A 26,085-nucleotide genomic window follows, 5' to 3' on the forward strand; every position below is an offset into this window, starting at 1 on the left:
CTACAATATCACACATCTTCTTTTATTAACCCCATTGATTAATTTAGATTAGTTTATATCATAATTCAACCCGTAACCTCATCCTCATTACTCCCCAACACATAAACAAAGGGAAATTCGGGATTTTAATCGATTCATAGAGTTTTAAAAGTCCAGTTGCCTTAGTCAAATCTTGATCAATCAACAAATGTGAGCCTTTACCTTTCGAATATACTTTGAATTGCCACAACCTATTCAAATAGTATATAACAATCAATACCCAAGTCCCACGACATAAAGAATGCAAGATTCAATGAAAAAGAGGTCAAAAGGCTAAAAATCCAATTTTGAAAAAGGAGTTTAAATTCAGAAATTTTTGGATGAAATCGTTCCTCGTAGTCTTAGGAACGCAATGGCGAAAACCATTTTGAAAAACAAACTGAAATCAAGTCATATTCACCATTTAAAGAATTTCTCAAAGTTCATGAAATGGGTCATTTTCACCCATTGAAATCCTCAAATTCATGTTTAAATTCGGAATAAATCATTGGGTAATGAAGGTTTGAAGTTAAAAGAGCTTACGCAATGGTTTTGCCATGAAATTCATCTAGAAAAATGCCTACCCAAGCTTCTAAACCTCAAAATGGTGGAAAAGGCTTAAACCCAGATAAACCCATCTCTAATATTACTTAAGAGACACTGGGTTCGCTTAAGCGAAGCCCCAAAAATCTCAACCTTCACTTTAGCGACAGGGTAATGCTTAAGCGAATATCTTTTTTGCAATAGAACCTTCGCTTTAGCGAAGCCTGCACAATGCTGGAACATGGTGTTCTCTTAAGCAAAGGCCTCTTTTGCGACCCACCCTTCACTTTAACGAAGCCTGCAACCTTTCTAACACAGCAAAAATCTCAATTCTAAAAATACTCTGATTGGGCCCTCGGGATTCGATTGGAATCCTATACACATAAATCATATATGCAATCCTACTAATTTTGATGTTCTAAACTAAACAAAACCATCCAAATTAGATTTTAAGGTGTCCTTGACCTGGAACTCAATTAGTCGCAACCAAACCATTTCTAAACCACAAAAAACCAAAATGCCCTTGGAGCTTCCAAAAAATATACAAGAACTCTCTCTAGGTCTAAAATCACCCATTGAATTAGACAAAGTCAACAAAATTCAATTTCAAGCGTTTGATCTCTAAACATTGATCAAAGTCAATTCTATCACCAAAAACTCATATATTTTCAACTCAACACCTCAAATTCACGATATAACCTCGAATATGATTTTGTCAACTCTCCTAGACCAAATTTAATATTTTAGAACTGATGGAATCAAAAAAAATCCATTCTGAGACTGGAAATTTCGAATGACCTCAAATACCTCTTTTGAGGCATTCAAACCTCTAAAATTCAAAGTTTATCAAAAATCTCAACTTTTCAAGAAAAACCATGGAACCGACATCAGATGTGAATCAAATATGACTTAGAGAAACTACCTAGAGGGGTAAAATAGTTCTTTATAAAAAATTCCAAAAATAACCTTCAGGGTCATTAAAAATACATTATACACTTCATCTTTTGTGCTTAGGAACAAGGTTCATGTGAATTTGGTGTAGTCATCAATAATAGTAAAAACATATATTTTACCTCCTCGACTTTGAACTCTCATTGATCCACACAAGTCTTTGTGCCATAGTTCGAGTGATTTCTTTGTACTCACCATTCCCTTTGGTTTAAATGATGATCTTACATGTTTACCTTGTGCACAAGCTCCACATACTTGGTTTTTATTGAATCTTCCAGTTGGTAGACCTCTCACCAGTTCTTTGGATATCAGTTTATTTATCGTTGAGAAACTTGCATGCCAAGTCTCTTGTGCCATAAGAGGGAATTATCATCAAGTGCACTTAGGCATTCGAGCATAGGCGTTTCTGGACCCATAATGTCAATTTTGTATACATTTTTCTGCTTTTCTCCCAAAAGAACCACTTTCTTTGAGTTTGCACTAGTTATTTTGCACACAGTTAACGTAAAGAGTACATCATTTCCTTTGTCACACATTTGTGACACGCTGAGAAGATTATGTTTCAATCCTTCAATGTAGTACACATTGTCCATTGCTTGAGAATGGAAGGGTCCCACTTTGCCAATTTCCATGATTTCACCTTACTTTTCATTTCCAAAAGCTAAGCTCCCACCATGGAAACCACTCAGTAAGAGGAAGTTATCTTTGTTTCCAGTCAGGTGTCTTGAACACGCATTGTCCAAGTACCACTGCTTACGTCTTCCTCCTACTTATTCCTGCACAAGCATTTAGAGATTAGTTTTGGGTACCCAAATCTATTTGGGTCCCTGTTTGCGAGTGAAAGGATGAATCAGGTTACTCTTAGCCCATTTAGATAAGAGCTTATGTTTGTGAACCATTTTTCTAATTTGTTTTTCATAAGAAGCCTTCTTTACAAATGTTTGATTGCTTTTCATACCCATGTTTCTCTTTTTACACATGTGGCTTTCATGATCATTTTGTCCACAATGAATACATAGCATATCATGACAATTTTCACCAGATTTTAAAGAATTATGTTTAAAACATAGTCCATGTCTAGTTGAAGAATGACTTGTTAGGATATTATCGAGAATTATGGATGCATTTGTCCATCTCATATTGATCTTTAATTCCATTTTATTCTTTTCAAGTTCCTAGAGAAGAGATTCATTCCTTTTAGTTATAGACTGTAACTCGTTGTTTCATCTCTTTATGGTTTCCTTTCTAGCTAAGTGAAAACTGTTTTGTAAATCTTTACCTTTCCTGGAGGAGTTAGACTATTTAGTTTTTCTTAGAGAGTTTTATTTAAGGTTTCTAAAGCTTCATTTTCTATTCTCAAGGATGCATAATCTTCCAGAACCTATTCCTTGGTAGCGCAGACTGAATGATATACATCTATAAGAACACAAGATAAAGACTCAAGGATGCATAATCTTCGAGAACCTATTCCTTACCTTATTTTCCTTGTCATCAACTTCATCCTCTAATGAGTCTGTTCCAACCATTAATGCCATGATTGTATCAGTTGACTGGCATGGGTTCTCTTTATCATCTGACTCAGTGATTGCCACTAATTCTAGAAAATCATACTCTCCTTCTACTTCCATTTCCAGTAATGATCGATTTTCAGTTTCCATTCCATCAAACTCTTCACAAGAAGAATTCCCCATCATAGCAAGGCTTTATTTACAGTCAAGTCAACTTCTTGATTGGTGATTCTTTGATTTGTAGGAATTTACTGATCATTTCTAACTTCTTTGGTTCTTTCAGAGTTGTTCATCTTGTATTCCAAAGACCACAAGGGATAAAATTTGATAAAGTAGTCAGAACTTCCACACGTGTGGCATAGTTGATCTCTCAAATCTTTGTCAATGGTTCTCTGAGGTTGCCTCCTTTGATTTTCTTGTCCTTTTCTCAGCATCTGTTGAAACCTTTTCATCATTAATGCAATATTCTCATCCTCAAAGTTATCTTTCTCAGTTGCTTTAAGGAACATGTTCTTCTCTTTCCCCTTGCCTCCAATTTCTTTCTCTTGATTCTTCTTAAGTTCATAGATCAGCAGATTTCCAACGAGCTCATCCATCATCATGGTATTCAGGTCACATGCCTTAGTAATTGCTTCCACCTTGCTTTCTCGTGATTCAGAAAGAACACACAGGAGTTTTCTGATAGCTTTCCCAGTTGGAATCACTTATCCTAAAGAATGGATTTTATTGATTATAGCAGCTAACCTGGTATGCATATCTTGAATTATTTTGTCCTTCCAACATCTTGAATAGCTCATACTGCCGATTCAGATTATCAATCTTAGATTTATTGACTTGACTATTTCCCTTATGAGCAGTTTGAAGGGTCTCCCAAATTTTCTTTGCATCTTGACATGGTGAGATCCTATTGTATTTGTCTGGACCTATTCCACATATTAGGATCTTCTTAGCCTAAGCATTGTTTGGAATAACCAGTTTGTCTTCAGTATTACACTCCTTTCTGTCCTTTGGAACATGTATTATTTCATCTGGCGCAGTCTTTGGGTCAATCAAGAAGCTCCAGAGATCTAAGCTTTCTCCTATCAGGTGATCTATTGTCCTATTCTTCCACCATCCATAGTATTTTCCATTGACTAATGGGGATCTTGTTTGCGACGCTCTTTCTTATGCTATCGGTGGTGCAGCTATTGCTCCTTTTCAAGAGTTGAATCTTAGAATGAAAATACCTGCTCTGATACTAATTGAAAAAATCTAAACCACCTAACGAATATAAAAATCAAGTTCTTGCGTAAGTAACAGTATGATGAAATAGTAAACACAAGACACGGAGTTATTTTGAAAAACCTCCTTACTCAAGAGAAGAAAAACCACAACCTACACCTCGTAAGATTTTCAAAAAACATCACCAACCTCAAATAACAGTTTTAGATTACAACTCAATAATCAAAGGGACTAACTCTTGTACCTCAACTCTTAACGATTAACTATAACTGCTAACTAAACTCTCTCAAGAAGTTAAAGCCACTTCTTGTTACAAACCTCACTTTCTACCTTAGAGAATTATCACTCAATAACAACCCTAAGTAGAACTTTAATTACATCAACTTTCAGAAAGAAAACATAACTCTAGTTCTTCTTTCTTCAATTATTTTGCTCTTGAAATGATGCGCTGCTCTTGCTTGAGAAATTCTCGATATTGGATTTGCAAAAGCCATCATCTTCCAAGGCATTTTCCTTTTATAGTGTGTATGAAAAAACCTAGTTGAGTTGTACAAGGAAAGAAATTTCCCCCGCTAATTCTTTTTCTTATAGAAGTCTTGTTGCACTTGTTTTTCTTATTTGGTGCCTTTTGACTTTTGATGCTGATTTATTTTATGGAAAAGGGTCAAATATACCCATAAACTATTGGAAATAGTTTAAATATACCCCTCGTTATACTTTTGGGTTAAATATACCCTTCATGTTATACTTTCTGTTTAAATATACCTCTCTCATTTTATTTTGGTATAAATTTGTCTTTAATTTTAATGGAAGAACACTAGAAATATTCAAAATTAAATAACATGTTTCCAATTTTAAATATAACACTAAATCATCTTTTTTTTTCTCAAAAGTTATTTATATTTTAAAAATAAAAAAGGTGAGATGTGTCATTTCAGTAAAAAAAAATTAAGTTCAACGGGAGTTTACATTTTTGATTATTATGATTGTTGATTAGTAGGATGATTATATATTATAATTTACGTATGTTGTTTAATCAATATTTTAAATAACATTTGATAAATTTTGACATGCCAGCAGTGTATTCCCTGCCTAAAGAAATTCTGCATCTATATTTTATATCTTCTTAATATAGCTAAATTAATAAGAGATGTGAGTAAATTTTTTAAAATTTTGCAGCATTTTCTGTCTTATCATTTTATAATAAAAAAAATCAAATTAGTACTTAGAAATTTCATGTATTAGTACTTAAAATTATGCAACACAATCTGTATTGTCATTTCTAATTAAAAAAAATTCAAATTAGTACTTGAAATTTTTATTTATTCCTAAAAAATTGAATATTTAAAATTGGAAATGAGTTATTTAATTTTGAGCTTTTTAAGTGTTCTTCCGTTAAAATTAAGGGCAAATTTGTACTCAAGTATAATGAGAGAGGTATATTTAAACCAAAAGTATAACATGAAGGATATATTTAGCTCAAAAGTATAACATGGAGTATATTTAAGCTATTTTCAACAGTACAGTGGTATGTTTGACCATTTTCCATTTATTTTATTTCCACATCCTCAGTGTTTATGTCATACTGCTAGGTAAACTTGGTTTACTTTGTCATTATCAAAACTCAGAATATTGTAATGTCATCAGACTTCTTAGGTCTTGTAGAATTGTGCTCGTCAATTAGAATGATATGTATTACTATAGAAAGGGCAGAGAAGTGTGGAGTTGCACACATTATATAAAAAATATTTTTAGCGGCAATAGCAAAAATTGCCTTTAAATATGTATTTAGTGGCAATTTGCACTCTTTGTAAATGTTCATAAAACCTATAGCGACATTGGATCCAACGACAACTAACTAACTGTCACGACCCAAGCCTAGGGCCTAGACGTGACATGGCGAATGAGAAACCCGAAAGTACCTCAAACAAGCCTCTTAGCATTCTTTTAGCCTTTCATAGGTAATGATGATAAATAAACAAGCGGAAATCAAAATAGTAAATCTTTAACTTACATATGTCTAACAATACCTCTAACTATTAGATTTAACGGGGCTAAGGCAAGTCTCTAGCTCACCCTCAATCATAATAGAAAAAATACCATACTAAAATATCTTAACATATCATAAGCTAGAAAGATAAAGGAGTATTGTTTCCGGAACATGGGAACTCACCAAAAGTAGTCTTCAATGAAATCTCAACTAGCCACGTGGAGGAGAACGAGGAGGAGCACCGATCCCTACATGGTGATATCATGTAGGCAAAAGAGTATGCGTTAGTACTTTGAATGTACTAAGTATGTAAGGATGCATGAACATTGAGGAAACATTATAACATTTATGTAATATGGTAATGCATGCATAATAAATCATATAGATATTCTTTAAAACATTTATTTTGTGGGAAATTAACCATAACCGACATTTAAGACCATGCGAGCTATTACATGGAATCCAACATAACCCCCTACGTTGGCCGGGGAGACTACTTGCCAGGTAGAACTCCGTCAATTTCATTCATTTATTTAGCTTTAACTTTAAGGGCTATTTATGGATCCATTAGTCTAAGCCTACAAGGGCTCCTATGTTGGCACATAGTTAATGAGACAAGGGGTTGCTACTAGGATTCTCTTACCGAATCCCACCTCAATGCCTCATTCGGTGCTAAGTCAATCCCACAGAATAGTTTAATACTTCAAAATATTCATAGCATATAACTTGAGAATTCAAACATCATATTCGGTAGAATAGCTCATTAAAATATTTGATAATTCAAATATGCAAGAATTGTACTTATTGCATAAAGAATCCATCATTCATATTATTTCATCATTCTTTCATTTCATAAGACTCCCTTTTGATCATAGATATTACTTTTATAAACATTCATTTGGAGTCAAAGCTTTCAAGTCAAACTTTATTAAAAACATAGTAAAACTAGGTGGGTTCAAATCACTTTAACTTGCAAATATGTAAGTAAATAAATATACATAAATACTTTGAAATCCATTAATTAAAAATCATGCTTTAAACAACCCACCATGAATTTCAAGAACCTTTAAATAGATAAATAGAGGAATTACTTGCAAACCATCAATTCATACATATGAAATTATGTTGCATCAAAATAGACCAATATTCATTAGTTTAACCATGATTCATACTATTAAGTAAAAATAAGAATTTCCCATAAAAAATATTACTTGAAACCAAGAGACTTAATTGAAAGAGTTTTTGGACTACATGGGTGGAAGAACCCATGGATAAACACCCACATAACTTAGAGTAAAGCTTAAAGAAAATAAACATAATTTATCATATAATCAAAATAATTTAGACATGAGAGTGGAAGAAATACTCTCATTGAAGCCTTACATACCTGGAATCCGAAGCTTTAGTCGGAACCGAAAGACTTAATGAACACTCTTGAGTCCTAGCTTTTTTCCTCGCCGGAACGTTTTGTGTACTACCCAGAGTATATGAATCACCGGAATAGTATTTCTTCACTACTAAGAACTAAAACTATATTTGAGAAAGTGTAAAGAAGTATATAGAGAGAAGACTTGCTTGAAAAAGCTTGATAAATAAAATGAGAAAATAAGATGGGTATTTATAGGTGGGAAAGAGGGACCTAACAATAAATAAAATAATTATAAAGAAAAATCTGAAAAATTTAGTGGAAAATTATGATGCCATGGATGATGTTAATTGGAGGGCAATTTATGTCATGAGTGATGTCAAATGTATCTAGATTTTTCCATGGTAGGTGAAATGAGTTATCTTTGACAGAATACTCCTTTTTGAAGCTGCTTTTGAACAAGATAAATTCCTTATTAGGATTTGGTGTCTCATAAGAATTGTAGGTATAGAAGTCTAGTTTTATGTCGTTAAAGAATCAACCAATTTGGAGCATCCTACAGTAAGATATGAATTTTCTTCTACAAACACTCCATTTCATCACAGCACACTGTCTTACAATAATTAATTTATTTGACCTACTTAACCTCCGAAAAGAAAATTATGGTCTTCACTAAAGTTGTACGTAATGATCTTGTAGTTACTAAGAAATTTGAATCATCCAATTTGGACAATCCTATAAAAAGTTATATCCAAAATACAGAGGCTGTATCATTTTTAGGCGAGAATTGAAACTTCGTATACAACATTTTTAGGGGATGTTAAACTAACACTAGTAAATATTTTAGCACTCTCTTTGTTAATGTGTATATTAGAGATAAGTGCAAAAAACACACCTAAAATATCTTTTTGTTTTGAGTTTATATCTAAACTATTAGAAGTGTGAGTTTTATACCTAAACTATCACTTATTAGTTTGAGAAACACACCTCAATGATGTGGGTAATACACTCTCTGTATTCTCTATTTTTTAAAATAAATTTGCCACATGGTATTCCACATGGATAAAATATTTCTCCTTGATAAAAATTAAATAAACTATTAATATTAGCTAAAAGTTAAAAACTAAAGTATTTATATCCCCAAAAAAAGAAATTATTTTTATAAAAGAAATTACTTTTTTAAAAAAGAAATTATTTTTAAAAAAAATTAAAATTTAAAATACTTTGCTCACACACTCCACCACCTCCCCCCCCCCCCCCCCACACACACACACAATCCCCGTCCTTTAATTTTTTTAAATTTCTTTTATAAAATACTTTTTAAAAAATCATATTTCACCCCCTTTCCCGCTCCTTTCTAAAAATGTTATTACTTTTATTTTTAAAAAGATAAAATTATACCCACCCCATCTAACCCTCCGCTCTTAATTTTTTTATATATATATATTATTAGTTTTCTTATTTTGTGTTAGATATGCATATATATTTTTTAGGAAAATATTTTCTTCTATTTGCGTACCGAATATAACAGAAATAAAAATTTTATTTTAAGAAAAGTCTGGCGGCAAGTAAAAAAATACTTTCCTAAAATTATATGTTTATATCTAACACAAAACGAGAAAAAAAATTGAAAGTGGTGGGTTAGGATGGGGTGGGGTAGATTGTTGTTTTTAAAAAAAATATATATCTAAATTATTATTTGAAGGGAGGGGGGAGATGAAATAAGAATTTTTTTAAAAACTTTATAAAAGAAATTTAATAAATAAAAATAAAATTAAAAAATTGGGGGGAGGGGGTATGGTGAGAGAAAGTGGTGGATTGTGGTAAGAAAAATAATTTATATTTTATTTTATAATTTTTTTGGGGCGGGAGATAATAAAACTTTAATCTTTAATTTTAAGTAATTCTAATAATTTATTTAATTTTTATTAAGGTGGAATATTTTGTCCATATGGAGTGTGATGTGACATTTTTTTTTAAATAAAAGAGAGAGTATAATACACACACCATGATGAGAATGGAATAAAAGAGAGAGGTGTGTTTCTCAAACTAATAAGTGAGTTTAGGTATTAAACTCACACTCCAATAGTTTAGGTATGAAATTCAAGAAAAGGAGATAGTTCAAGTGTGTTATTGACACTTATCTCTATTTATTATCATTAAAAGTTGTTTTCTAATAGTGACACCCACCCAAGCTTCTTAGGTAGTTAATGTTTCTTTATTTGTTAAGAAACATTCGTTCATGTCACGTTACATATTTAACTTGAAGAGAGGTAACACTATAATGAATAAAGGATTTAAAGATAATTATTTAGCAATAATAATATAATAATCGTTATATTATATTTAGTTGCAATAGTAAATATGAGCATTTATAACTAGCACTTTATATAAATGTCGTTAAAGATTTTAGCGACTCTGAATGCAATTAAATTAACTCAATTATCGCTAAAAGAAAAATCTACTATCACTAAATGTCCCTTTTATTGTAGTGTAATATGGATTATCAATTACCTCGAACTAATTAATTGTTCCCACTTTTACCCAAATATAACATAATTCATAATTTTCCACTTACGTTTTCAAGAAATAGCGTGTAGTAGGAGAAATGTTACGTTTGTTGTTAATGAGACTACTATTTGGACCTACAAATATAAGTGGGAGCTACTCACAATATTAATTTCTTAGATGCCCATATGTCCACGTATTGAACCTAGCAACTTCCAACAATTCCCTAAATGTGAAAAGGATAAGAAGATAAAAATGTGGATATATATTCCAACTTTCAAGTTTTTTTTCTTCAAAATGTTAACTAAACAAAATTTGAATTTATTAGCATAAAGAAAAGTTGGTGCAATGATATTTCAGTCACTGTTGAAATAATATTGAGTCGGCCTTGTAGAAAAAGGAAATAGGAAAGGGAAAGAAAGTAAACAAAGGAACAAGAGAGGAAGGCAGAAGCGTTTTGGAATTTAATTTGGATATGCAAAGTTTTGGCCCCCAAAAGGTGGGAGCCACGAGGCATATATTCAAAGTTCAAGTGGCAGGCCAATGATTATGATGGATTCCATTTTTAATTGATGAAAGAGACTCCACTCAATTTTACAAGTGGTCTATTGGTAGCTAGTTAGAGTAGTTATCAAAAATTTTATATATTATTTTATTCAGATATTAATTATGTCGAATTGAGTTATTTATTTATTAGTTATATATGTATTAATTTTGTCATTTTTAATTTGATCACTATAAAATTATATATAAATTTTCTCATAACTTTTACATGCATTAGTTGTTTGAATTTCTAAATTGGAAACCACATATCATATCTATTTTATACATGAATAACGTACCTCCTAACCAACTACGTCCAAACAAGGTATTACTTATGCATGATTTGATATATACATAACTCGCATCCAAACCAATTACCAAAAGACCCCTAAATTCAAGAATTTGTATTTTGAAAATTCATTGGATCAATTATTCCAAGTTCAAGTATAGTATGCTTAGACTCGAAAGTTTTAGTTGACGGGTGATTTTTATCAAATTCATGTGTAGAACATTGATTGAATTTTTTCAAGCTCCCTTCACAAAACTACTTCAATTTGAAAGTAGAATTTGTAATCTTGAAACAACTATTAAGGGATGAGTAATCTTTACCATTCACCACATCCTTTTGTGAGATTACTATATATATCTTTTACCTTTCTATTTCAATCGCCCATGTCACGATCCGAATTCAGGTGTGATGACACTTATTCTTTTTCACCAAACAAGTCAACCTAAAACTCAACATTTGTAGAAAATAAAGTAGGAACAGTTTAAATAGATAAATAATAATAAAAGCAGAAGGTTTAGTCAACTAAAACACTCCCAAATGACTGGTTGTCACATGTACAATCCTCTAAATTAATAGAAATGGAAGTAAATGCAAGTCGCAATATCTTTGTCACTCGAATAGAACAAAGTATAACAAAAAAGAACCAAGGGGTCACCGGCGATGAACAACTACCTCTCAGTCTCTTTTATCTCGCCTCGGATGAAAAGAATTGGAAGTAAGTCATTGTCCGAGATCGGGACCTAAACAGGTGTAGATAGCAAGGAGTGAGTAGCAAACGACATGGTGCTCAGCAAGCCAACTAAGAAAATCACATAAATCTAACAGATACGGAAACCCCTTTCATCCCAACCAAACCTCCTCGACTATAATCTGCACAAAACTCAGCCCAATTTACTCTACACAGTTCATATAGAAAATAGATCAATAATACTCATCATCATCACCGAACAAGCCATACCAGTCTCAAATAGATCAATCTCAGAACATAGGGGTGTATACACAATTTCACGATGACAAATAAGATGCAATGCAATGTAATATGATGTCACGTAGGATGATACATATTTGTCCTAATGATACACATCCGATGTATAACAGATCGGAACCCATGGGGGCCTCACAAGGACCATATATACGCCACGGACGTGTTGCCCGATCCATATTTTCCTTTCAACATGAATCCGCCGAAATCATTTCTCATCGTCATAAGTATCAATCCGTTGGAATCATTTCCATTGGCATAAGTATAAATTAGTCTCATCACAGTGATCCAGAACCAATGTAAATAAGCATGTCCACACAGATAATGATAAAATGATAGTGCTCACAGTAACAACGCAATTCATATTAATGCAATTAACACCACACTATCAATAATATATCAACATCAACAAGTACATCATTTACATTTTATAAGTCATCAAGTCTCTATTTCAACACTCCTTTTATCACATTTAGAATCCATCAGTGATCAAGTATATCTAATTAATTCCCATGATCAACAATGAGGAAATGACAATTTCATCAATTCATAATCACATTTTGGGCTTCATAGCATTTCATCAAGTTCATGTCAATTTCAAGTCAATGAGTTCATCTTTCTAGTCAAATCATAACACACAAGTCTTTTTAAATACCCTGACTTTCATTAGGCACAATTTATATGATTATCATCCCAAAATTTATTCCCATTTCACCCCAATACGTATGTGAAAGCAAGTTCTAGTAATCTACAAAATTTGCGGGATTTCAGAAGTTCACTTACCTTAGTCGATATCTGGTCAATCAAGTATTTAAGCCTTTCCATTCTGATTCAAATCTGAAATACTACAATCTATCCGAATAGTGATTCACAATCAAATTACAAAGCTAACAACACCAAAATTATGAAATTTGGATAAAAGGATCACAATGACTTGAAAAAATGATTCCAAAAATGGAATTTGAAATCTGGAAATTTTTGCATAAATGTGTTACCCAAAGCATTTGGAAATGAACGACAAAAACCATTTCAAAAAATGGGGTTGAAATCAGTCGATAAACCTAAAATTTTCAAAATACCAAGTTCTTGTTGAAACCACCATTTCCTTAATTCAAAATCCCTAATTTGTTGTTAAAATAAAGGAATAATCATAAGATTATGAAGGATACAAGTTAAAATAACTTACCCAACTGATTCTACGCAAAATTTCTCTTCCAATTCACCTATCCCTAGCACAAGAACTCAAAAATAAAAGAAATAACATAAATCCTAGCTAACACCCCACCCACCCACCCCTCAGATGTTGCTTCAGTGACACAAGATTCGCTTTTGCAACTTTCGCTTTAGTGACATGAGCGTCACTTTTGCGAAACCCGCAAAATTACCAAACCTTCGCTTTTGCGAAAGGTCTCCACTAAAGCGGAGGTGTCTAAAACGACACCCTTTTCGCTAAAGCAGAGGCACTAGATTTCAGCAACCCAAAATTTCACCAAGTCACAAAAAGTCTTAGAATAGACCCTCGGGATTAGTTCAAAATCTTGTAAACACAAACCATATATGCTATCATACTAAATTTAATATTCTGGACTCAATGGAACTTTCAGAATTCGAATTCGAGGTCTCATTGACCCGAAATCCAATAAGTCGCAACCAAACTAACTATAAGCCTCAAAAAGACCAAAACACCCTCAGAGCTTCCTAAAAATACACTGAAACTCTCCCTCGGCCTAAAATCATCCCCCAAAATCAACGGAGTCGTGAGAATTTAATTTTGAGCATCCGAACTCTGAATATTGATCAAAATTTCAAAAATTCTCAACTCAAGGCCTCAAATCCATGATATAGCTCTAAATCTGATTCCGTCATCTCTCCTAGACCAAATTTCACATCAGAGCTAATGAAATCGATGGAATTCCATTCTGAGATTCGAAAGTCCGAATGACCCCAAATACCACTTTTAAGCAACTTAAGCTTCTAAAACTCGACTTTTTCTAAATTCTCAATTATTTTTAACAGAATTTCACAAATTCGACTTTGAATACTTATAAAACGTGACTCAGAAAAACTACCGAAAGAGGTAAAATGATCATTTTTAAAAATTACAAAAAATGACCTTCAGAATCATTCAATTAAACACTTTATTACTTTATAAGTTCTAACCTTTTTCCTGAATTATTTATCATTATTCTTAAGAAAAAGAGAGAAGAATATCTCTGAACTATTATTGCTATTATTATAGGTCTATAATAGTCACATGACATGATATGCATCCAAGCTTTGATTCAGTCTTACCAACCTCATTCCCCTACCCTCCGCACAAGTCAATTATATTCCTTTCCAAGCTTATGGGATAGGACATTATTAGCAGTAGCTTAAAGGAACCACATTGCTAAGGCACAATGGTAGATATTAGAGTAACATTGTGGTATGGGATACTGAATATCTCGATTAAATTAATACGTCACCCTCGCTCCGTTTTAATTTATTTATCTGAATTTTTGATTTGACACTAAATTTGTTTTCTAAGAAATTCTTTTAAATTTTCTGGTCTTAAATTAAATATATATCAAATGTCCTTTAATCTTGTTTATTTAAATAAGTCATTGGAATGTAAGAATTAAATAATTATCAAAAAGGAAAGAAATATTTTTTTAAATGCATTAAAAAAAATAAGACAAACAAATTGAAATCGGTGAGTAGTATATGATGAAAGAATGCCAATCATAATTTAGATCAGATACACACATCAATTCGAAGCATGAATATATTAACATTTGTTGCAATACACTCAAAGCACAGATACATGCACCTCATAAAACTAAAAAGAATACAAGATTCAGAGAGAAGCGTTGTGAAGAAAAAGGAATAACTTTGTTAGTAAGTGATCAGTATTGGTTGAAGCACAGCTCACTCCCTTTTGCGAGCCATTCTCAAGCTCTTGAGGAAGAAGAAAAGGAGTAGCTAGAACGATGCCCTAGACTGACTATGCATAGTGCTTTCGAGAAGATTAAGGAGTCCAATTGGAATTTAAGATGCATAAGGTTGATCTCTTTTTTTCTTCTTATCCCACGTGAAGTCACCCACTATCAACTTTAATAGTTTGTTGAGAAGATGATGTAGTAGAAAACCTCAAATTCTATTGCATTCATAATATGTGGAATATATATAGATGTGGTCGTCATACATGAAGAGATATTAGGGTTACAAGTCCTAAATGTACAAGGATAGAGAATACATTTAGATAGTAGTCGACAAGAACTAGTATACTCTAATACTCCTCTAGCAAATAGAAGGTGGTTTCTTCACCTTGAGTCAAAGGCTTAGTCCAAACATCTGTCAATTGGTTTCTTTAAGAAAATGATGCAGACACGAAGATAACCTTATCTGGAACTGAAGAATTTATTCAAACACTTAGTTTGCAAGATCATTGAATTCGTTTCACTAGTCAAAAAGTATAATCACATACAAAGATGAACTACACCATATAAGGTCACAGTCTAAAATTGTACATTGTTACAAATTCGTTCCACATTCTTCAAAGAAGAAATCTTCAAAGAATCTTCAATGAAACTTTTCAGAAAATGGAGAAGGAAGAAGGAGAAGAAGCAGAAGAAGTGTCTGTTCTTTTTGGTTTTCAGATATAATGAAAACATGCGTTGGTTTCTCATGTGAGAACCCTTTTATAATCCTAAATGGACACAACTATTCAAATAGTTGTATATTTTCCCTTTATATTTATGAAAATATATAATACATAATTATATATCTTTAATCTCTCATGGATCCAGGTTGACCCACATGGGTGACCCGTCCAATCTCCTTCATCTCCCACTCAGCATAGCAGATCAACTCTCATTCCTATTCTGTAACTTTCATACATTATAACTAGATGCATACTTTGAGAGCTTTATTGCTATACTTCTGTTAGGAATATATAACATCTCAATCAATGAAACTAGAGTAGATTATAGTATGCAGTACCCTAGATCATTTATAACATTCATATTTCTCATCATCTTTTTTTCTTAATTTTGAGTTCATCATTATGTACTTGTCTCATAGGCAAACATAAAGGGCATCAATAAACACAATTGATGTGATAATATCTAATGATCTTTCTCATCTTATGAATCTCTTAATCTCAACGTGATATACTTTTCTAGAAATGTCCCGTTAGATCGAATCAAGCATGATCTCTTGGTAGCATACTAAGATAGGAAGCACCAAATTAAACCTCAAGAAACTAATTAAAGTCATGAGGGCATAGTGTGAAAATTACTTATAATATTCAGGGCTTCACACGATAGCAAGTAGAGACTAAACTTGTATCGCCCTTATGGGTCACTCTATGCATACATGGTATAAAACATGTATCACAGTACTAACTCCTTTCTCATTGAGCGTAAGTCTTTCATTAATAAATACTGTGCAAATGATAGCTAAGACAACTCATGTCTAACTTTGAATTCACAAATCTACTCATCATTTTATTCTTCAGAACTCGCATCTAGCATTAGAAACAGACTAACTCACTTTTAATCACACATGATTAAACACACACTAACAAACAACATTCTGATTATAAACTTCCATCTCTCTATTATCACAATTTTTAATAATAACTAATTTATAATTGTCTCATCTCTACTTGTCACTTAGACAATAGAGGCGATTATCTGTGCGAATAGGCCAATCTTTTTATCTGTTTGACATACTTTTTATCCTCAATTTTTTATGTACACGACATAAAAAATGATATATGTATATGAATCGATAAGAATGAAAATTAGATATAAATCAACAATTAACGTCAATAATGTGAATTTACATGAACATGTTTGGGAAAGACAAATATAAATACACTAGCATCTACACAAAACCAATGACTTCATAAGTCTCTCATAAGCATCACATTCTATGAATTTTGTTAAGGGATCTGCTATCATTTGATGCATAGATATGTATTTCACGTTCACTTTTTTTTGTGCTATCATGTCTTATATAAAATTATATTTTATATCAATATATTTCATCTTTTCATGGTACTTTAGATCTTTTGTGTAGGCTATTGCAGCCTAACTATCATAACTAATTATGATAGGCTCAACAATATTGTTATACACACCCAAGTGAATCAGAAAACGCTTAAGTAAAAAAGCTTCTTGCACAATAGATGAAAGTACTATGAATTCAGCTTCCATAGTAGACAAGATTTTCTTTCATCTAAATCTCCTCCCAAATCAGTATCATTGTAGCCTTTGAGTTGCAAATCATTTACTTGATAACATGAGGAATAATCGACTGTACCTTTGAGATACCTCAATCAATATCCTTTTAACTGCTTTTCAATATTGTGGTCCTGGATCAGATTGAAATATGCTAACTAATCCTGAGGCATAACAAATATCCGGCCTTGTATACATCACAGCATACATAAGACTTCTTACTGCATTGTCATAAGGAATTTTTCTCATTTTTTCCTTATTACATGGAGTCTGGGGGCACATCATTCAGTTCAAAGCTTCACTTTTAGAAATTGGAGTGTTTATGGGTTTGCAGTCTTGCATATTAAAGCTTTCAAGAACTTTCTTAATGCAAAATTGTTGTGAAAGAGATAACAATCTCTTCGAATGATCTCTTGAAATCTTAACTCCAAGAATGTATACTGCTTCACCTATATCTTTCATCTCAAAAGTAGATGATAACCACTCTTTTATTTCTTTTATAAAATCAATGTCACTTGCAGCTATTAGTATGTCGTCTAAGTATAATGATAAGATCACAAACTTATCTTTGAATCTTTTGATGTACACACAATGGGTTTCATGAATCATAACAAATTCATACAATATGATTGCATTATAGAAATGTAAGTACCATTGTCTAGAAGATTGTTAAGGTCATAAATCGATATTTGAAGTCGACATACTTAATTTTCATTGTCTTTTTTCACAAAACCTACAGGTTGTTCCATATAGATTTCTTCTTCTAGTTCTCCATTGAGAAATGAGATTTTCACATCCATTTGATACAATTCAAGACCCAACTTAGTCACTATAGACAAAATTAATCTTGTTGAAGTAAAGCGTACAACAGGTAAAAAAGTTTCTTCATAATCAATTTCTTCCTGTTGTGTGTACCCCATAGCTACTAGGCGAGCTTTGAATCTTTTGATAGTACCATATACCTTACGCTTGATTTTGAGAATCCATTTATTTCCAATTGCTTTTTGGCCTATTGGTAGATTAACCAATTTCCATACTTTGTTAGATTTTATTGACTCCATCTCCTCATCCATTGCTTTTAACCATTTTTCTTTAGCGAGGTATGTGAGAGCCTCATTTATATTTCTTGGCTCATCATTATTCAGAGTAACTATAAATGCTTTCCCTTTGATCTCAAACTGACGATGGGAAATTTGTAGATGACTTGTTCATCGAGGTTGAGATTGACAAATTGATTTATCAATTGATAAGTTACTCCCACTCGAACCAACAATATCAATATAATTATCAAATGGTGTATGTGTGGAAATGGGAACTGATCCATTATCATTAAAATGACTCCTACTCAAATTCATTTGAGCTTCGGCAGCGAAAACGGTCTGGTCCATAGTTTCATAAAGAGATAAGTATATAAATATAACATCATGTGACTCAACTTCAGTTACAATGCCATTATTTTATTCACCTATGAACACATAACCCTTAGATTGTTTAGAATATCTTATAAAGATATATTTTCTTCCCCTTGGACCTAGTTTTTCATATTGGAGAAGGCTTATGAATAAAACTAGCACAATTACAAGGCTTCAAAATGCTCAAATCGGGCTTTCATTTAGTCCATAACTTATGGCATAGTCGTAACTGATTTTGAAGGGACACGATTAAGTACAAATGCAGAAGTGAGCAAAGCATCACCCCAATAGGTGATTAGCAATTTTGCTTGCGCCATCACCAACCTAATCATTGATAGAGTTTTCTTACAATAACAGTTACTATTCTAGCATTGAGATGGTTCTATTTGAGGCTTTGTGCGATAAGCGGTGTAGATCCCCTATCGGTTGGTTTGAGGTTGGATAAGTTGCTTTAATAAAACCTGAGTTAATGTTTGAGGACATGAAAAAGGTTAGGCTCATTAGAGAAAGATTAAAAATGGCTCAAAGCCGATAAAAGTTCTATTCAAATGTGAAGTAAAGGGAACTTGAATTTGAATTTAACGATTGGGTTTACTTGAAAATTTCACCCATGAAGGGTGTGATTCATTTTGGTAAGAAGAGAAAACTAAGTCCCCGCTATATAGGGCCATATCAGATTTTGAGGTGGATTGGTAAGATGACTTATGAGTTGGATTTGCCTTTTAATTTGACATCGGCGCATCTGGTGTTCCATATGTCTTTATTGAAAAAGTTTATTGGTGATCCTAGTTCCATTGTTTCATTGGAAAACATTAAAGTTAAAGAGATTCTTTCATATGAGAAGGTTCCAATTGAGATCTTGGATCGAGAAGTTAGAAAGTTTAGGACAAGGAAATAGCTTTATTTAAAGTGTCAACCAAGATGTTGAGGGTGCTACATGGGAAGCCGAAGCCTATATGATGTCCCGATATCCTCATCTCTTTCCTTCTGTGCTTAGTTAAGGTATTTAGTTCCTTCATGATCCAACAAGCTCAAATTATGTGTTTTAGTTATTCTCATGGTTTGATATGCATTCATGTTCATGAAATGAATTTTAAAGTCATGTTTTATCTTGAGATTAAAGATTTCATGTTTTATGCATTTTTGAGATGTTTGGCATTCATGTTGGGCTGTTAAGTTCCTTTCCTATTCTATTCATGCTAGCTTGAGTCTCATTTGAGGATGAATGTTCCCAAGGAGGATATATTATAAGACCCCAAAAGTTGGAAAGATAAAAAACGAAGATCAAAAGATGAATTTCTCAGAAAAATTCAGTTTTGACACCAGGTGATAACCACGAAGCCATCACGGATCATATTCATCACCACAGCTCATGGTATGCCACTGTAGTGGTGATTTAGAAACTTAAAACCTACAGGGAAGGGTCCACAACAAGGACTATGGTCTGTGGTGACCCATCCCCTAAGACCCTCAAAAATCTTTCTAAGGCAGGGACCACGCCTCACCACCATGGGTCATATTGCCCTTCATGGAATGTGTTGGGTTCTGTAGTGGAAACCTCCCCAGATCTTAGTTAAGTCCATAAGTACGGACGACCACCATGGGCTATTTTGCCTTTCACAGTCCGTGGTGGGCAAGGCCCCTTTTCAGAAGTTGAATACCAACTCCACAATGGGGACCACGGCCCGTATTGACATTCATGGGCCGTGGTGATGGGCCATTTTGGTTTCGAATTCAGTTTTAAGTAAACGTTATTTTGGTCTTTTTTCAATATTTCATTAATGAATGTGGACGATGTTTGGGACTAGATTCTTACCTATTAACTATCCTAAAGTCTTCTAACTCTCCTATTCTCTCCATAATTCCCAAAATCCAAAACCCTCTCTCCTATGTTTTCTCTCTAAGGTCTTCTTCTTCCTCAAGCAATTCAAAGAATTCCTTCAAGGTCAAGCGTCCATTCTTTTCAATTTAGGACTCATCAAGGTCAAGGTATGTGAGACTTCATCCATGGGTTCCTTTCACCCATGGAATTCCAAAGATTTCTTCTCAATTCTCTTATGATTTCTTCAAGTAAAAGCCCTAATTGCATGATTTTTATTGGATCTTCTCAATTATGATATTTTTCAATGCTATTAGCCTAATATGCATAATTCACATTATATTTCATGATTTCAAGTTAAATTTTAATGACCCGTGCTATATTCTAGTTTCAAGTATGATTTATGAGATATGATCATGATTTTTAAGTTATATTCTATGCAAGCTTTATGAATGTGTTTAATATGATTTATGCAAAGAAGTTTATGAATGATGATTCTATGATGTTTCAAGAAAAGTTAATGATAGGGAAATTTAAGTCCTTAAAGATGTTTATGATCAAAGATATATAATGATAGAAGGCCTTCATCCACATTTCATTAGTTATATGATAGATGAGCTAATCCTATGATGTTACTATGATGATGTTAGATGAGCTACTCTTATGTTATCTTATAAATATGGATTGATATTCATTATTATCTTTTTCTATGATGTTATGATCAAGTTTTATGAGTTTCGTTGGGGTAAAGACCAAGCACCGAGAGGACTTTTAGATGAGGTTCGGTTTGGTAGCGCAGTTAGTTACCCTAGAAAATCCTAGTAACAACCTTTAGTAACAAACTACATTGTCTGCGTAGATTTACATATGCCTATATAGTGAAGCTAGTGGATCCACACAGCCTAGTTAGATGAGTATTAATAGAGTATGCCCTGGCAAGGTAGCCTCCCATGTCTCAATGCAAGAGTCATCGAATTCTATGTATTAGCTCACATGATCTTATATGTCGGTTAAAAGTCCTATCCCATACAGTTTCAGTTGAGCTATGAGTTCTTATGATGATTATAATATTTTGATGCATTGACCAATGAGATAAATATTGTAATGTTTTCATGACTTTATTCATGTTTTAAAGATATTGGTCTTGCATCCTACGGTTCATATTGATTATGTCATATGTTTATCATTCATGCATATTCTCACATATTTAGTGCATGTCATGTACTAACACATACTTTTTGTCTACATTTAATCATAATGTAGGGATAGACGATCACGTTCATCCTCCTCCCGCTCGTCGCTAGAGTTTGCTATTAGCTCCTTACTGTTGGTGAGTTGTCACAGTTCGAGGACATGACACTTACTTCCTATTTTAACAGTTATTGCTTCATTTCTCTTATATTGTCTATATGGGTGAGCTAGGAGCTTGTCTTATGCCCCCCATCGAGTTATTAGAGGCATGTTAGATAATAAAGAGTCTATATTTTAGCTTTCTCATTTTGAGACCTATGATTCCATTTGAGATTTTGCTTATGTATCTTTGATCTTGTTGGTTTACTTCATGTACCTTATGTATTCTCATGAATGTTATGCTAAGAGGCTTGGTTGGAGTCCTTTGAAATTCTAATAGTCGTGTTACTACTAGGCCATAGATCGAATCGTGACAAAAATATCTTTCTAACTATTGAAGGAATGAAGAAACTAGATGCATAGACGTGCCCAAGATTATAATGTCATCAACATAGATTAGACAAAATAATTTTTTCGGTGCCCATGCTTCTAAAAAAGAGTGAGGAATCTATTTTGGAGCCTTGGAAACTAAGCACATGCAAAGCATCAGTCAAATATATATTCTAGACTCGAGGATCTTGTTTAGGAAATAAACAAACGTCTCTAGCTTGCATATGTAATTAGGTTGATTAGGATCAACAAAATCTGTCGGTTGAACCATGTATACATCCTCCTATAGCTTACCATGCAAGAACGCATTAGAGATATCAAGTTTATTAACAATCTATCCCTATTACACGGCAATAAAAATAAATAGTCGAATAGTTGTAGATTAGGAAACAGAACTGAAAGTATCATCAAAGTTAATTCCAAAGCATTAATGGAAAACCTTGACAACTAGTCTGGTCTTATGTCATTCAATGGAGCAATTTGGACTTTTCTTTGTCTTGAAAACTCATTTATAACCAATTACATTTGTAGCTTGATGAGGTGTAACCAACATTTATGTACCAGTTACTATAAGCACATTATATTCTAGGGACATAGAAATCTTCATTTAAAAAATTTAATAGCCTAAGTATAACATGTAGGTTCGAGCGCAAGGCTAGAGAAGACAGAGAAGTACTAGATATATTTGGGCTTAAGATTTTTTGTTTGCACCTATGTAACCATTGGATGATTATGAATGGGTGTGACTAAATCCAATGAAGTAGCACTGTTAGAATTAGAGTCACCTGAAGAATCAAGAACATCACCACCAATCAGAATGCCAAGACCTTGAACTTGTGCATCATGTGAGCCACTACCAAGTGAAATGGGAGAAGCCTGTGATGGAGATGATGCAAGATAATAGTGCGGAGAGTATAGCGAATGAACTGAGATGGGTTCTTGGTTGACTGGTGGTTGAGGTTGCGACATAGGTGGATGCATATGTGTAGCTAGAACAATATGAGGAGTAGTAATACCTATTTTCGGTCTTTGTACCTTTAAATGGACCCCAACTCAATTTTATTTAATCTGATATACCTATTTTCGGCCTAGCACATGAGGTTCAAATTTTTTAAATAGGATTGTCATTTCAAAAGTCATAGCATAACTGCATTCCTTGTATTTGATAGCTTCGAAGAATCAGAATGAGTTCAGTTATAAGAGGTGATGGACGGGATGAAGAGGATAGTGAACTAGAGTAAGATGAAGGTGACATGTGGTGAGTGCACTTGGGAAGTATTTAGATTTACAGATGATGAGTTAAAGAAGTAGTTGCTTGAGTAGGAGAAATAACTAAATATTGGGTGTCCAGTGGTAACGAATGTGTTGAGGAGTGTAATATTTAGAGAAGTCAATTACCAAAGGGACTGACGGAGGCGAAGCTATTAGTAGTCTCATTGATGGGGAATTGAAGAAGATTCAACTGGAATGGTACTCGCAAGGGATTCATAGATTGCTTGAGTGGAAGAGGATAAATAAGATGACTGAATGTAGTCAAGGCACTAATTTCATCAATCAGAGTAAGAACACGCAAAATAAAGCAGCAATAATACAAGAAAATATGAATGTACATAATGAATAAAGAAGACGGCCAACATATTTACAAAGTATGCCATAACTACACATTCTGATTGTGATCATCCTAGCTAGTCTATTCTATTCTAGCTATGAAAAAGCAACTTCACGAAAAGCAATAGATTGCGATGTCCAATTAAAACTTGAAGCTCGAAGTATGAAAAAAAATCCAAATGAAGGAGTGCAAGCACGTCTTCCACACCATAACCAACTAATAAAGTATAGAAGAAAATCAGGATTACCTTGGAAGGAGACTTACATAGGGATTGACATACTTCAAACGACACCCTTTTCTAGTTCCATTTAGAAATGGATTCACCCCAACATCCTATAGAAATCACCATCACGAAATGGGTTCAAACAACCAAAAGACAAAGAAATCAAGGAGAAAAAGGAGATGGTAACATACTTTGGAATGGTGAAGGCTTGATGAAGAGGTTAATGCTACAACCATCATCAGATCCTAGCAGGAAGATCATCCAGAGAAACATATGGAGGAGGCGGTAGTTTAGAAGACAACACTTAGAAAATATTTTTGAAAGTTCACGTGGCATTTGGAGAAGATTTTCGGTCCAACTCCTGAAATCAACAACCGATAAAGTAGAAATTATAGGGTTGGGTCCAGTTGTTGGACTAGGCTTTCTCTCTGCTTTCTGTTAGTATTGTTTTTTTTGGTTTATTGGCTAGACCAGTTTGTTATTTGTTTTTTCTGCCCAATCTTATTAATAAAATATGCCACTAACTGTCGGAGAATCTTAGTAGCTAAATCGGATGACTATCTTTTATTGATGAGGTTTTTATCTAGTAATTTCCTCCCCATTTTTCCTTATCCTTAATTTTCCAAAAAATAAAATAAAATATGTCACTGCCCATTATCTATATATATAATATTATAATTAAAAGGAAGAAAGTCTAGCTTAGGAACATGTCATGTGGCAGTGTAGAATAAAGACATGTGTTAGTTTTTAGGACACATTAGTTAAGCTAGGTAATAATTAACTACTTTTTAAAAAAAAAATTAAAACAAATATTTTTGATAGAGTATTCAATTTTTATCGTTTAATAAAATAATAATAATAATATTATTAACAATAACTCTTTAAGTTATATCACGTTAATTTTAAAAATTGTTTTAAATTATAACACGTTATTTTAAAAGCTGTCAATTTAATTTATTTTTATTCTTTGTTATATAAACAAATATAAGGTATTTTAGGTCAATAAAAGGCAATAGGATAAATTCAGAGATTGTGCACAAGTTGGAGTATGCTTTTGTTTTTTGTTTTCCTTATTTTTTAAGATTAAAATTTTTAAAGACCGCAGAAGTGAGTGTATGTATATTGGACAGTTTTAAACCAACAAATTTAAATTTAAATAGGTAGATTAGTAAATTTAATTTTATAAATTAGAAAATACATGAAAATTTGTGTTAGTTACTTTTTTATATATAAATTCAAATAACACTTCTTCAATTTTTATGTTTATATAACTATCTACACGTCCCTTAGACGGTTAATACCCAATTACCCTCTACTCACGTTTTCCACTTTCAAGATAGAGGCAAAGGCATAAAAAAAATCACTTTTCTTCGAAGCGCTAAAATCAGTTTTTAAATTTTAAAAACAAACGTTTTGTTATTTAAGTTTTAAGAAGCAGTTTTCTTTCTCAATAAATTGAAATTCACCGAAATAATTCCTTTTATGCAGTTTGCTCTTTTATGGTTGATAAAATTTGCTTCTTAATTCCTCAAATTTTGAATCGAAAAGTCACGAACCAATTCTTCGACAGACATCTCAACAGTATCCTTTGTTCAGTGAATTTGATTTGTCAGATTTTCACTTTATTATATTTTTAATTTTACATTGTTATTGATAAAGTTTACTTCTTACTTCCTTAGTTTTGACTAATTTGTAGAGTTCAATGATGGTAATTTGTAGAGTTTTTGAAGTATAATTTTTTTTTTTCAATTTATCTGTATCCCTTTCCTTTTTCATATTTGTTTACAGAATTTTTTCACTATAAAGTTGTTTGTAAACTTGCTTTTTTCATGTGTATGTAAGAATTTCATAGACGAGGAAGAATACTGGCTTCTCCAGATTGATCTGCAAAAATTGTTCAAACAAAACAAAAAAAATTTACTCCTCCAAGACAAAAATTTCTGTTGCAGAACCGGTATCTCTTACTTTTGGCTATCTTTATTTTTTTTAAAATGTGAAAAATGATCTAAACTGTGTTTATAATACATGTCATAAAACAAATTCAAGCTTTTGATAGTTGGACTTCACTTTCCTGCAGATTCAATCACAAAATCTCAGAGAAGCAATTTCCAATAATTAGAACAACGATCAACAAAGTCTCAATCCCATGATGTAAGTTGTTTTCTCTCTTTTCGTATGTGTTGCACTGTAAGAATAAT

The 26,085-nt window shown here is 32.7% G+C and overlaps 1 long non-coding RNA gene across 1 annotated transcript; it reads right to left on the reverse strand.

Annotated features, from left to right (window-relative positions):
- Positions 1 to 11,427: 11,427 nt before the first annotated feature.
- On the reverse strand, positions 11,428 to 24,336 carry LOC129875715 (uncharacterized). Its single transcript, XR_008763218.1, has 3 exons — positions 24,079 to 24,336; positions 23,912 to 23,997; positions 11,428 to 11,677 (listed from the first exon to the last, which is right to left on the reverse strand). It is a non-coding gene; the product is annotated as an uncharacterized LOC129875715 (long non-coding RNA).
- Between the last annotated feature and the right edge of the window lie 1,749 nt (positions 24,337 to 26,085).

This window comes from Solanum dulcamara, chromosome 2 (genome assembly GCF_947179165.1).
Source record: "Solanum dulcamara chromosome 2, daSolDulc1.2, whole genome shotgun sequence".
In the NCBI taxonomy this organism is placed as follows: domain Eukaryota; kingdom Viridiplantae; phylum Streptophyta; class Magnoliopsida; order Solanales; family Solanaceae; genus Solanum; species Solanum dulcamara.